We start from the raw sequence: 12,694 nt of genomic DNA, 5'->3' as shown, positions 1-12,694 counted from the left end.
TCTGATGGGAGTACCTGAAGAAGTCAGAAACTCCCTTTGTAGCCATAATTGGCCGAAGTCATGCACAACCCCATAACAGTACTGACTGTCAGTATATACTGTTATTCTTTTGTTTTTCCCAATTTTACAAGCTCTTGTTAATGCAATCAATTTGGCTACTTGTGCAGACTTCACCCCAAACAAACAGGATGCTTCTTTAATGCTGTTTACAGAGACTACAGCATAAGCAGCGCTTAGGCCTACAAGTTCGTGTCTCATACATGAACCATCTACGAACAGCTCCTCATCTTCCACAGGCAAAGGCACTTCCTTAATGTCTGGGCGTGGTTTAGTACTGAATTCTGTCAGATCAATGCAGTCATGCTCGTCCTCTCCCTCGGCTTCCATAATCATTGAGTCAGGGAGCAGGGTAGCTGGATTCAGGATATTACACAGAGTAATGACTACATTTGCAGCACCCACGAGAATCCTCTCGTATTTAGTCAGCCGACTAGGGGTGAGATACTGGGTCTTAGTTCGGGTCAGTAAAATCACGACTGCATGTGGAACATACACAGTTACAGGATGTCCCATAACAATAGATTCACTCTGTTCTAAACTTGTGCAAGTTGCAGCTACTGCTTTCAGACACCCAGGTAATCCAGCAGCCACTGGATCCAAAGTGGCAGAAAAATATGCCACCGGACGTCTAGTCAACCCATGCTCTTGAGTTAGGACTGACAATGCACAATTGTCACGTGTGTCACAGAACAGGGCAAACTCTTTAGAATAGTCAGGCATTCCTAAAGCAGGGGCTGTACACAGAAAATCTCGTAATTTGGTAAATGCTGTTAAGCTTTCATCATCCCATTCCACTGGGTCCTTTGCTCCTTTCTTTGTCATTTTTATCAAAGGCTTTGCCAGGACTGCGAATCCCACAATCCATTGCCTGCAGTAACCTACAACTCCAAGGAACATTCTGACTTCTTTCTGAGTACGGGGTAACTGCATATTTTGAATTATTCTGACTCTCTCTGAGGTGACTTTTCTGATGCCTTTTTCTATCTGGTGCCCCAGATATTTCACTGACTTTGTACAGAACTGCAATTTGTCAGGGGACCCTTTATGTCCCTTTTCACCTAGGTGATTCAGTAAAGCAATGGTGTCAATAACACAATCTCTATGACTTTTAGACGCCACCAATAGGTCGTCTATATATTGCACTAGGACAGACTTTCCAGGTAAGACTACAGATTCAAGGCATTTTTTCAAGATCTGATTAAAGATAGAGGGGCTTTCTGTGTACCCTTGAGGGACACGATTCCAAACATACACGTGACTGTCGAAAGCAAATGAGAAAAGAAATTTGCTGTCTGGATGCAATGGGATCGAAAAGAATGCGTGACATAGGTCTATCACGGTGAACCACTCAGCATCCCAGGGAATCTGATACAGGATCACTGCTGGGTTCGGGACAATAGGACAGCAAGGGACTACTATTTTGTTTACCTTTCCCAGGTCCTGCACTACCCTGTACTTGCCACTAGGTTTCTTGATTCCAATTATGGGTGAGTTACATGGGCTACTCATCACCTCCTGTATGATGTTTGCTTCTAGCAATCTCTTTATTTCAATGGCAACTCCTGCTCTCACTTCTGCACTCATTTTGTATGGCTTGGTATTGGGGTAAACTGCATTTTCTTTCATGGCTATTTGTATTGGGTCTACATTTGCCATTAAACCTACATCCTTTCCAGTAAAGTCCCATACGTCTGGTTTCACTGTCTTTTGGAGTTCTTCGGGTAAGTCTTGTATAGTCATTTGTTTAATTTCTGAGTCAGGTCTGATTAACATTAGTTTGTATATCCCATCTTCATCTGGGGTTTGGATTTCAACGCCTTTTGGTGAGCAAAAGATAGTACAGTTCATTTTGCACAACAAATCACGTCCCAGTAAGTTTACTGGACTGGTATCACATACGACAAATCTATGCATTTCTTTGAAGTTCCCTATTGTGATCTCCATGGGCTCAGTAACGGGGGTACTAATCAATTGATTAGATACACCCACTACTTGGATTGCTTCTCCCGAGAGGGGTAGGTTTGGAACGTCCGCTGTTCTCACAGTAGAACGGGTAGCACCAGTGTCCAATAGGAAGGTGACATAATTTCCATCAACCTTTCCTTCAATGTATGGCCCTGACTGGTCTACCGGCAAGGAGGCGCCAAGTACACACTCCTCGTCCTCCCCTCTCAGGCCCCGTCAGTACTGGTTGTCACAGAGAAAAGTGTCATTCAACAAAAACTGCGAAGTTGCTGCATTTCTATTCTCATTGCCTCCCCAGATCTCTATGTCGTCACCCTGCGGTGATTTTCCCTTATAATTCGGTTTTGGCGCTCGGGGCAATTGACTTGCTTTTACCTGTTGCTGGGTCTTTCTTGGTTTTTCATTCTGCGTCTGTGGAGTTAAATCAGGTGTTTGGGTATTATCATGCTGTAAATATGGACACTCGTCTCTCCAATGCCCAATTTCTCCGCACTGGTGGCAGGGAAATTTCTTTTTAGCTTCTTCTCTGCTCATTTTTACTTTGGGCTTTCCCCCACCCCCAGAGCCTTGATTTTGGGTATTCTTATTCAATTTATTCAATTGCTTTTCCTGTTGTTCTGCTAATTTTACTTGTGCCCACATCATCTTTTCCTTCAAAGCCTTCCGCTTTTCTGCCATCTCATCCTCACAGTACTTTGCGTACCGTAGGACCTCATCCATTTTCTTAGACTGCCAACAAATTTTATTATCTTTGATCCATTGACAAATTTCAGGTCTTAAACCGTTTACAAACCTGTAAATGAAGTGGGTCATATCCTTCATCTCGATGTTATCTATACCACTGTATGTTTTAAACACCTGTAACAATCTTTCATAAAAGGAGTGCACAGTCTCATCCCTTTCCTGCGTGGTTCTATCTATCTTTGTCCAATCAGTTTCCTTCGCAGGCACCTTTTGCTTCAGGTGTAGAATGACTTGATCATATTTCTTCATCACGTCATCAGAGGGTGCTCCTGTGTTAGGGTCCCTCGGGTATTCCTCACTAGGCCAACCTATGGCGATCTTACACATAAATCTACAGGGACCACAATATCAAAGAACCCATCCAAGTCTTTCCATAGGCAATTTTGCACCTTTACAAACCTTTCCACCTGCCTGTACCAGTCCACGGGTTTTTCTCGCAATTTTGGAAAGTCATTTGTAAAGGACCCAATATCCTGTCTGGACCATGGAACGTGCACATACTTTCCACCTGGCACTTCGCGCATAGGGTATAACTGCTCTGGTTTGTCAGCTTCCTTTAGAACGAATTCGGGAGTTACTTGTTTGGATCTAGCCTGATCTTTCTTCTTGGCCCATCTGGCTTTCCATCTTTCTACATCTCCCCATTTCTGCAATACTGTCAATAATTCTTTGACCTGTGCCTTCTTCCCTGACACATTCAGGTTTTCCAAATAAATCTTTGTCTGAGAAATCTGCTCTGTACGGTTTTTGCAAAGGTTTTGATTTTGAAATATCTATTCCAATGCTAGCTGCAGTGTCTGTCAGCTTTTCGTGGAGTACTCTGGCATTTCGGGTAAGACTTTTGCAGATAACCAGCAGTTCTTCCTCGGAGTAGGTATTTAATCGGTCTAATCCTACGTTTCCTGCCATCAGTTCTTCTATTTCTACTCTCAGTTTGTAGAGATCCAAAGGTTTCGACTGAGGGGTTTGTTTTTCTAATTCTCGACTCCATCTTTCAATTTCTTCAGGAGTCACCAACGTGACACTCTTAGTACCCGAAGTCGATTCCATTTGAATCTCCTTCGTGTTGAAAGGATTATGTCTTTTCTGCATCCTTTTCCCTGCATCCCTGATTGGCAGATCCATTAGCGAGACCTCAGACTCGCACTCACTTGTCTGGTCATCTACGATTAAGGGTTCTGGTCTTGGCGGTGCTATAACTGGGGTAATAACTGGAGTATTTGGACTCCCTTGTCGGTCCCCATACAACGGAACCACTGGTACAATAGTTACCGGGATTGTCAATGCTTCAGGGCTTGTATTTAACCAGGAGATTTTCTGAATTATCTCAGCTCTCTGCTTTGCTAGTGCTTCTCGTTCCTTTTCTTCCAATAACCTGTCTAAGGATTTTTCATGTAATACCTGCGGGGTCAAAGTTGGAGCATAACTCGGAGCAGTGGGGTGCGTCTCACTTGGTCCTTCACCATAATTAGGTTTTGGGAACAAACTTCCTGTACTTAGGGATCTTGGTTCCTCCTCATACGGAGGCTTTAAGAACGGCATTCCTGAACTTGATGGTCTTGCCTCACCTTCGTAGGGAGGTCTAGAGCAAAAGTCTGTTTCACGTGAGTATCTTGCCTCCCCACTAGCGGGTACTCTTGGATAAATATCTCTCGTATCTATGGGACCTAAACTCTCGGTATAGGGAGGTATTTGACAACCTCCTCCTACACTGACAGATCTGGCCTCATCCTGGGGAGGAGGTCTTCGAGAATTATCCCCTTCACTGGAAGGTCGGTGTCCTCATTATAAGGAGGCGGACTTCTTATAAACATATCATCTAACAATTCATCATCCGACTCCCCAATGGGCACCCAATGTTTAAATTTTTCTGTCTTCTTCTCCCCTGTAGGAGGACCACCCGCTGGCATCATTGGAAACAGCCCTTCTACAATCATATTCTGTCTCCACTGTTTCATCCTTTTATCTCGGGTTTCTTGCTTTACTTTCGGATAAAATTTTGTTAACCCTTTGTCTAATCTGGGTCTGTCTCTTTCAAAAGCTTCGATTTCCCATTCCTCTAGTGCTTCGTACTGCGTTAATCTAGGTCTGGGATGTAAATCATTCATGCGGGTTCTCAAATTGAATAAAATCCTGCCATTAAATGTACCCTCTAACGGAAAAGCCAAAATTCCGTCATCCTTTGTGTATTCCGCCCAGTTTTCTAACCATACACACGAGTGGTACCCTTTATCAAACATCATGAAAGATGCGGGAGTATTCGGTGGCGGAATGACAACACCTTCTCTGGTTCTAATCGGTTTGTCCTTTTTGAAATAATTCTTTACCTTGTTTACAAGAGATAATTTTCTCTTATTCCCGTACTTAATGCTAGTGTTATGGCCTTTCCACTGATCCTTCTCAAAACCTAAATACCTGGGATCAAGTCTAGTCTCTGGCATATATGTGTGCCAAATGCAATTTCCTGCGAGCGACTCTGTTTACAAAATCACTCCCAATCCAAGTGCGTCTTTTATTTTTGTGCAACCAATGAGATGCACGGTTTCAAATAATCTCGACCAATGGGTGCGCGGCCTTTTCGCGAGACAGTTCTCACACCTCGGCACTCACCCCTCCTTTACAATTCCAGCTCCGCTACACACCCGCTGCGTCTACCAATCCCAGCGCGGCACGGAGTGACGTCAGAGCAGCTTCGCAACTGACTCCCTCCTTCACAAGGTAACGGAAACTTTCTTTCTTTCTAAAGTGCTAGTGCTTGGTTATTTAACAACGAATACACATTCGCCACTGTACTCAAGTGTCTAGACAGTAAAGAATTTGTTTCACTGCAAGTAAACTACTTCCATTTACTTTTCACACACTACGGGTAGATCTCTTCTGCCTACCCTTCACTCAAGCATTAGGGAACCTGTTACTTCCCTAGACTCATCCACCTTTCCGGGATATATCTAAGTCTAAAGTTTCACCAGCGAACCCCTTTGCCTTCACCCAAGCTCCGACAAACCTGCTACTCCTTCTGGTGTGACCCTTACTAGGTTATATCACGGTAGAAGTTTTGCCAGCGAGCTCGTTGCTGTCAATTATTCGAACATACATTCAGAAAAACCCTAATTAGTGCTTCCAGTTCTGCCTAACCTGCACCAATTTTCCTAAAGCCAGTGACCTCAGAGCAAGTGGATTCTCTTCACCACTCGCTATTCAATTCCCCGGGGATTCCCAACAAACACTAAACAGTAACTAACGAGAAAGTTAATACATATATAAGTACAATAATAAGAAAAACTATTTAAAACATTTCATAATTTTCAAAGCAAATTATTTCACGTGAGTGATCAGTTCACACAAAATATTTACCCCTTTTTAGCAGCATAAAATTTATGTTAGCAGCATCCAACCTATCTAGCTTAACTAGTCCTACCTAACTTTAACTAGTCCCTAACCATCCTCTCTGCTACCAGAAAATTACTGATAGAGATCGTAGGTCACCCGACCAACAATTTCATCATATAGTTTTCGGGCCCATAAATTTCAATTCACCATATACATTAATCAGGTGACCTTACAATTTTCCACCAGTAACCCTGATTCCTTCCTATTTAATTCTAGTGTACCCGACTTACCAATCCACCGTTACGGGTACCTATGACCACAATGGATCAGGGAGCTAGCTGTGAAAGAAGGCAGACAAAAAATACAAACCCAACGATATAATACTTCTGCATTAAATGATCACAGACAACTGGGAAGTTTTAAAAGTTTATCTAGAAATCAGATTCGGAAAGAACACCATTTACAACCGGAAGGCAGTCTATAATCAGAGTAACGAAAAGCACATAACCATACAGGAAAAATATAAGGGCAACCATATAAGGGTTTAGTTTGAGAAGAAAACATGAAACATGCTAAACAGATTTATAGAAATGGAACTCAAAAATGGACATCTATAAATGGGCAAACTTATGCACGTACTAGAATTACACTATTGGGAAATACTTCAAGAGTGGATAAAAGAATTGGAAAATCCTATATCACTATAGGAGGGGGAAAAAGTAGAATATGCTATAATTCTAACATCATTACTTCAAATCAGATTGCAGGAGAAAAATTATAAACCACATCTATAATTCATAGACAATATGGAGAAATATATGCTCTAAAAGGTAGGGAAACATAGGAACATGCTATAGAAATAAATGCATTGACTTTCATATAGTAGATTGCGGAAAGCATGGAAATTTAACGTATGCAAAGGTATATCTTTATTTAAGCAAAGACAGAAAAATAGAAAGGTGCAGTATAGAGTTCTCAGCAATTTATAATTACCTAGAATGGTGTGAAAACCAACCCTGGCCACGGATCAGTCAAGGACAGGAAATACCCCAAGGAAGGACAGACATCAGTGGGACAGCAGGTGCAGAATGGACACCCCAGGACAGGACAGGAAAACCAGATTAGGATCAGGACAGGACCACCAAGGAACGACCAGCACCCGCAGTTCGGAAGCAACGCCTGCGCTCCACCCTCTCTGCAGCTATCAGTCAGAACCCCGATTGGGTTAGCGAACTCCCCAGCAAAGTGCTCCGCCAGCACTTAAGGTTTAGTAAAACCTTTGAGTCTATGGTCAAATTCGGACAGAGTGCTCCGCAGCGCTCTGTATTCAGTCACCTATTGAGTGCGTTGGGTCAGTGACAGGTCAGCTATTCAGACAAGTCGGACAAATTCTCTAGCTAGACCTAGGCTAGTTATACTGTTTTCGGGTCAGTGTACCACCCCCCAATGTTGCAAAGTGTCAGAATCCCCAATTTCGATTGGTCCCCAAGTAGGATAGGTTAACACACCAATCAGAACAAACTTTGACAAGCCCATATTTGCATGTTATGGAACCGCCTAGCAGATTTGAGGTTCCCATGACCTATTCTACAGAATACAATAGAAAGATATACAATTGTATCCAATTCAGGACATTTCAGTTTCTCCGGCTGGGTGAAGGTGCATCTTCCCAGGCACATCTTGGCAGAGACCTTCACTTGGCACTTGGTCAATGCCACTTTGCCACCCTTGGTCATGCGCAGTACTGCACTTCAACATGGACTCCCAAGCATCCCATCAACCCTCCACGCCGTGGATACATGAAAAGTAAGCGAGAACAAATTAAAACATAGAAATAAATGAATTCAGTTGTATATCATGAACAGCTACTTTATACTCTTCATTATAAAAATATACTATGCGATTATGAATTAGTGCAATAGACAATAACACAAGAGCATCAGTGCAAGCTTCACCACGTTAAGACACAAACAGCCATTTTAGAGGCAAGTACGCATGCGCACATTTTCCCACCAGAACTGCAACTACGTCAAGTCACGTGAGTGTGACTAACGCATGCGCAGTAGAAGATCCCCAAGCGGCGGCCATATTAAGGACAAGGGTTATTCGGATTAGTAAAACACATAGGCAAGCGTCACTAAAATACACGCACATCCAAAATAAAAGAAAATTAGTAAAACATACCGGTTGAATTACAGGATTATAAATTATTCGAGGTTCTTGACTCAAGCAAGTCGCGTAATATGCGAATTCTTGCTCTATCAGAGTCAGACTCAGAAGTTAGCCTCCATGTGCTTCTCAGGGAGTACCAAGGAACCCAACACTTTAGAACAAGGTGCTCACCATGAATACTAATGCTAAGAAGGAACAAGTGAGACACAATTCCAACCCACCCAGGGAAGGCACCACCATAGAAAGCATGCAAAGGTGGAGAAGACAGAATAATGAAAGCGATACCCGCAAAGGACAAGCACACAGCCGTCACTTGTATATGCAATCGCTGGCCAGGGTGGAAGTTCCATACCTCCCGACATGCAAGGAACATGGACTGTGACAACGGTGGTAGGAACCAGGGTGAAGAAGATGAGGCTGGATTGGTACTCTAGTTACCGGCGACAGGTGCCCCCAAGGTGTACAGCCAAGGAGGCACACCACAGGGTCATAAGTCCCCAAATGGCAATCCCTGTCAGAAGCAGGTGTGGAAATGGATCTGGCAGAGCCCACAGAACTCGCCAGCCCCATCAGAAGCCAACGATACAACCTAAGGCCAAAATACTCCGCCTAGCCAAAGGCTCTGAGACTTTGTAAGCACCTCGTGGCCTATAAAAAGAGTTTCTGAAATGGACTAAAGTTGGTGAGTATGTAGTGAGCCACACGACCCCTACGGAAGACCCCTGCCCAGGAAATGATACACGCAACCCTTTGAGCTAGGCGCAGCCCAAGGGTATAAATTCAGAAACAAGTGTGAACCTCAGTTTTTTGTTGCCTACGCCATGTGCTAGGCTTTTGCTCTGCCCAGCGCAGCCCCACACTAATGAAGTCTGCCGCTGGGCCACTTTCAAGTTGTCACAAATGAAAATAAAACATCATACTTCATGTCTGTGATTCTAAGCACACTCTATATTCACATGTGCAATTGATATGGGTTACTGACACCTAATATTTAAAGGACACATGACATCTCATTGAGTGATGTGTGCTGCATAAATTGCCACAATGATCATTTTATAGATCTTTGATAGGTCTATTGTCTTTCATGTGGTTTGTTTGGCCCAGTCATCCCTCCATGATGCAGGTATGGTTGTAACCCCATATGTCCTTATAACCATTGCCTCCTCTTATCAACTGCACCCCCATTTTTTGTGCCCCTCTCATCCCTGCTTCTTCCTTTGGCACTCTTTCCCAGGAGCTTCCCGAGAATAGAAAACATCTTTCTGTTGCACGCCCCCACATGTCCAGCCACAGGCACAGGACCTCCAAGGAAGAGTGCCAGGATGACATGTCTTCTCATCACAACAATTTGGAGCGATGGTCAGAATTCTGGATAATCCTTGGCACTGCACATTTTGGGATGTGTCTTATCAAAATTATCAAATTTCAGCATTCTGTGCAGAGGTCACCACAGGGGAGACTTACTTCGATCAATGTTACCTACTTTTTTCATCAATGCAAGCCCTTTTCTACACATGAGCCATGGGACCTAATGAAAGGAAGTATATATATATATCTATCTATATATATATATATCTATATATCTATATATATATATATTACCTACTGGCGGTCGCCAGTAGGTATATATAGTTAGGATTTTTTCTCTATGGGATTTTTGAAAATTCTATGTCTAATAACTTTGGCGTTTGTGGACGGAATAGGCTGAAATTTTCAGGAAAATGGAACATTTTGTTTCTGAGCAGCCCCTGGAAATTTGGGGGGGGTTCGTCAAGGGGGGGCCGAGAAAAAAGGGGGGTCCCAAAACGTGTTTTTAACATTGAGTTTTCCATAGGGCGGTTGGCCTCACTTTTAGCCCGAACGGCTGAATGGATTTGCACGAAACTTGGCAAAATTGTAGGGACTGGTAGCCCGATGTGCCTTTTGTAGGTCTCAATATATGTGCTCCAGTGGATTTTGAGAAATTAACGTTCAAAAAAAGATATATATCTGTAACAGCGGACCGGGCAGCGCTCCGGTTCGCGGACCTTACGCGTAACGGAACTTCGCGTAGCGAAGCTGATTGGCTCTCCGGTGTCTGTCAACATTCTAAACAGTCCGGAGCGGCCGCCATCTTGTCTCTCGGTAGGATTGAGAGACAAGAGGAGGCCAAAACAAAGGGGGAAATGACCATAAGGGGGCATAGTAGATCCTCCCTGACCCCCTAGGTTTAATGTGGAGGCTTTAAAAGGGCCCCGCGGGGCAAAAAAAACAAATTTTTTTTTGTTTTTTTTGCGTGGGTAGCGCCCGGTACGCGCACCGGGAAGCGGTCCGAGGAGCGTACTATGAGGAGAAAAGAAAGACAGGGTATAAACATTTTGGCAATTTTGTTATAAATGGAAGGTAGATCTGAAAAGAACTGTTTTTTTATTCTTTTTCTTTTTTTTCTTTTTTTTATGAATTTTCTGAACAATTTTTTGATTTTTTTTTTATTTTTGAAAACTATTTTGTGTTTTTTTTGGGTTTTGTAAGGGGGAAATAACAAAAAAGCAGGGTTAGAACATGTCTCAACAGGAGCAAAAAAAAATAAAAAGGATTCATTGTTTTCTCATCTTGTAGCATTTATGATTTTCTCCAGCTCGGTTAATCAAAGTAATACTCTTCTCTCCATAAGCAATAGTTCCTCCACAATATATACAAACTATTTTGTAGTGTGCAAAAGGAGCTTGAATATTGGGGATTATTTCTCGGCCTTCTGGTCCGGCGAATGAGCTTTGTCCCCTGTTGGTGCTGGGGATGACATCTGGGGGGTTGGCAGCAAGATCCCTTACTTGTGCTTGGGAAAGATTATTAGGATGCCATCGCTCCATGTGGCGAATCATTGTATGATTGCCAAAGCTGTATTTCTTGTTGGGGTTGCCACGAGAAAGTATATTTTTGCAAATCAAACAAGACACCTGGGATGCGTTGACCTTCTTTTGTCCAGGTGGAATTTTAAAGAATTGCCATATGTAGTGCTCTTTAATATGGCTCTGCCTTGGTGTTTCTGGCAGGAACTGCCTTACTTGCTCTTCCTCCTCCTCCTCCTCTTCGTCCTCATTATCTTCCTCTCTACAAAAGTCCAGTGTTGGTGGTGGTCCTTTTGGTGGTGGTGGTGGTGGTGGTTGCTGAGAAGCACCAGCTGCAGCTATTACAGAAGCCATTGTGAAAAATAGGTCTTGCTCCCTGGAAATAGAAAGTAAGAATGAGGTAAAAAGAAGGAGGGGTTTTCATCATTTGAGAAAAAAAATAGTTCTAAACCAATGAAAAGTGTTATTTTTAGGTCACATGACCAAGCCTAACAACATTATGAAACCAAAAGTGAAATGAACCAATAAAAAGTGTTATTAACAAGTCACATGACCTCTCACGCTTATGTTACGCGCTGCGGAACGCGCCGCGGATCGCTTCCGGGGAGCTGCGTTTCGCGCCTCGGTTCGCGCCCCGGAGCACTTCCGGGTGCGCTAACGCGGCGCGTCATAAGACGCATTACACGACAACGTGACACGTCACGCTTCCGTCACGATAATGATTTCTAACGTGGCAGTTGCGCAAACGGACCGTTTACCGGTTCGCGGACCGGGTCGCGGCATCAAATTGAGCTAACGGAAAGCTTCCCGGTTAGCGGACCGGGAGCGAAACAAAAAAAATATTTAAAAAAAATTATTAATAAACATATAAAATATCTTTTTGGATTGAAAGAAGAATACATTTTACAGCTATACATATTAGCTTTTAAAAAACCAATGAAATTCACTGAAAAAACCATAGGTTATAGACCATATATAGTTAGGAATTAGCATTTACAAAACCTTGAAAATTCACTGAAAAAACCATAGGTTATAGACCATATATAGTTAGGAATTAGCATTTAAAAAACCTTATTTTACTCACACAAAACCATTGAAATTCCATATATAGTTAGTTGTACTAACTATATATCGCGCACCCGCAATACACTGCTGATCATGTCACATATTACATCATTCATGACATGGTCAGTGACATCACTGATGACATCACTGTTGACATCTCAAATGACATCACTGATGACATCACTGATGACATCTCAAATGACATCACTGATGACATCACTGATGACATCACTGATGTCGTCTCAAATGACATCACTAATGACATCATTGATGACATCTCATTTGACATTACTGATTACATCACTGATGACATCATTCATGTGACATTATGATGAACCTCTTCAGACTCTTATATAATCTTAGATACACTCAGTATAAACATACACTCACAGACTGTCACTCATCCATGGAGTTACTCACACACCTAGTCAGTCATGCAAAGAATCAATCACACCTCCATTTCCTTTACTATACAGTTAACCACACCTTACTTATTCAAACATATACTAAAACATATTTACTCACTTATA

General features: G+C 42.7%; 1 protein-coding gene across 5 annotated transcripts in view; it reads left to right on the top strand.

The window, feature by feature from the left end:
• Window positions 1–12,694, top strand: part of LOC144833854 (intercellular adhesion molecule 1-like) — a 499,750-nt gene that overhangs the window by 140,620 nt on the left and 346,436 nt on the right. The window lies entirely within an intron of this gene.

The sequence above is a fragment of the Lissotriton helveticus genome, chromosome 1_1 (genome assembly GCF_964261635.1).
Source record: "Lissotriton helveticus chromosome 1_1, aLisHel1.1, whole genome shotgun sequence".
Taxonomy (NCBI): domain Eukaryota; kingdom Metazoa; phylum Chordata; class Amphibia; order Caudata; family Salamandridae; genus Lissotriton; species Lissotriton helveticus.
The sequence above is the reverse complement of the archived record's forward strand: the minus strand, read 5'-3'. Positions and strand labels throughout refer to the sequence as shown.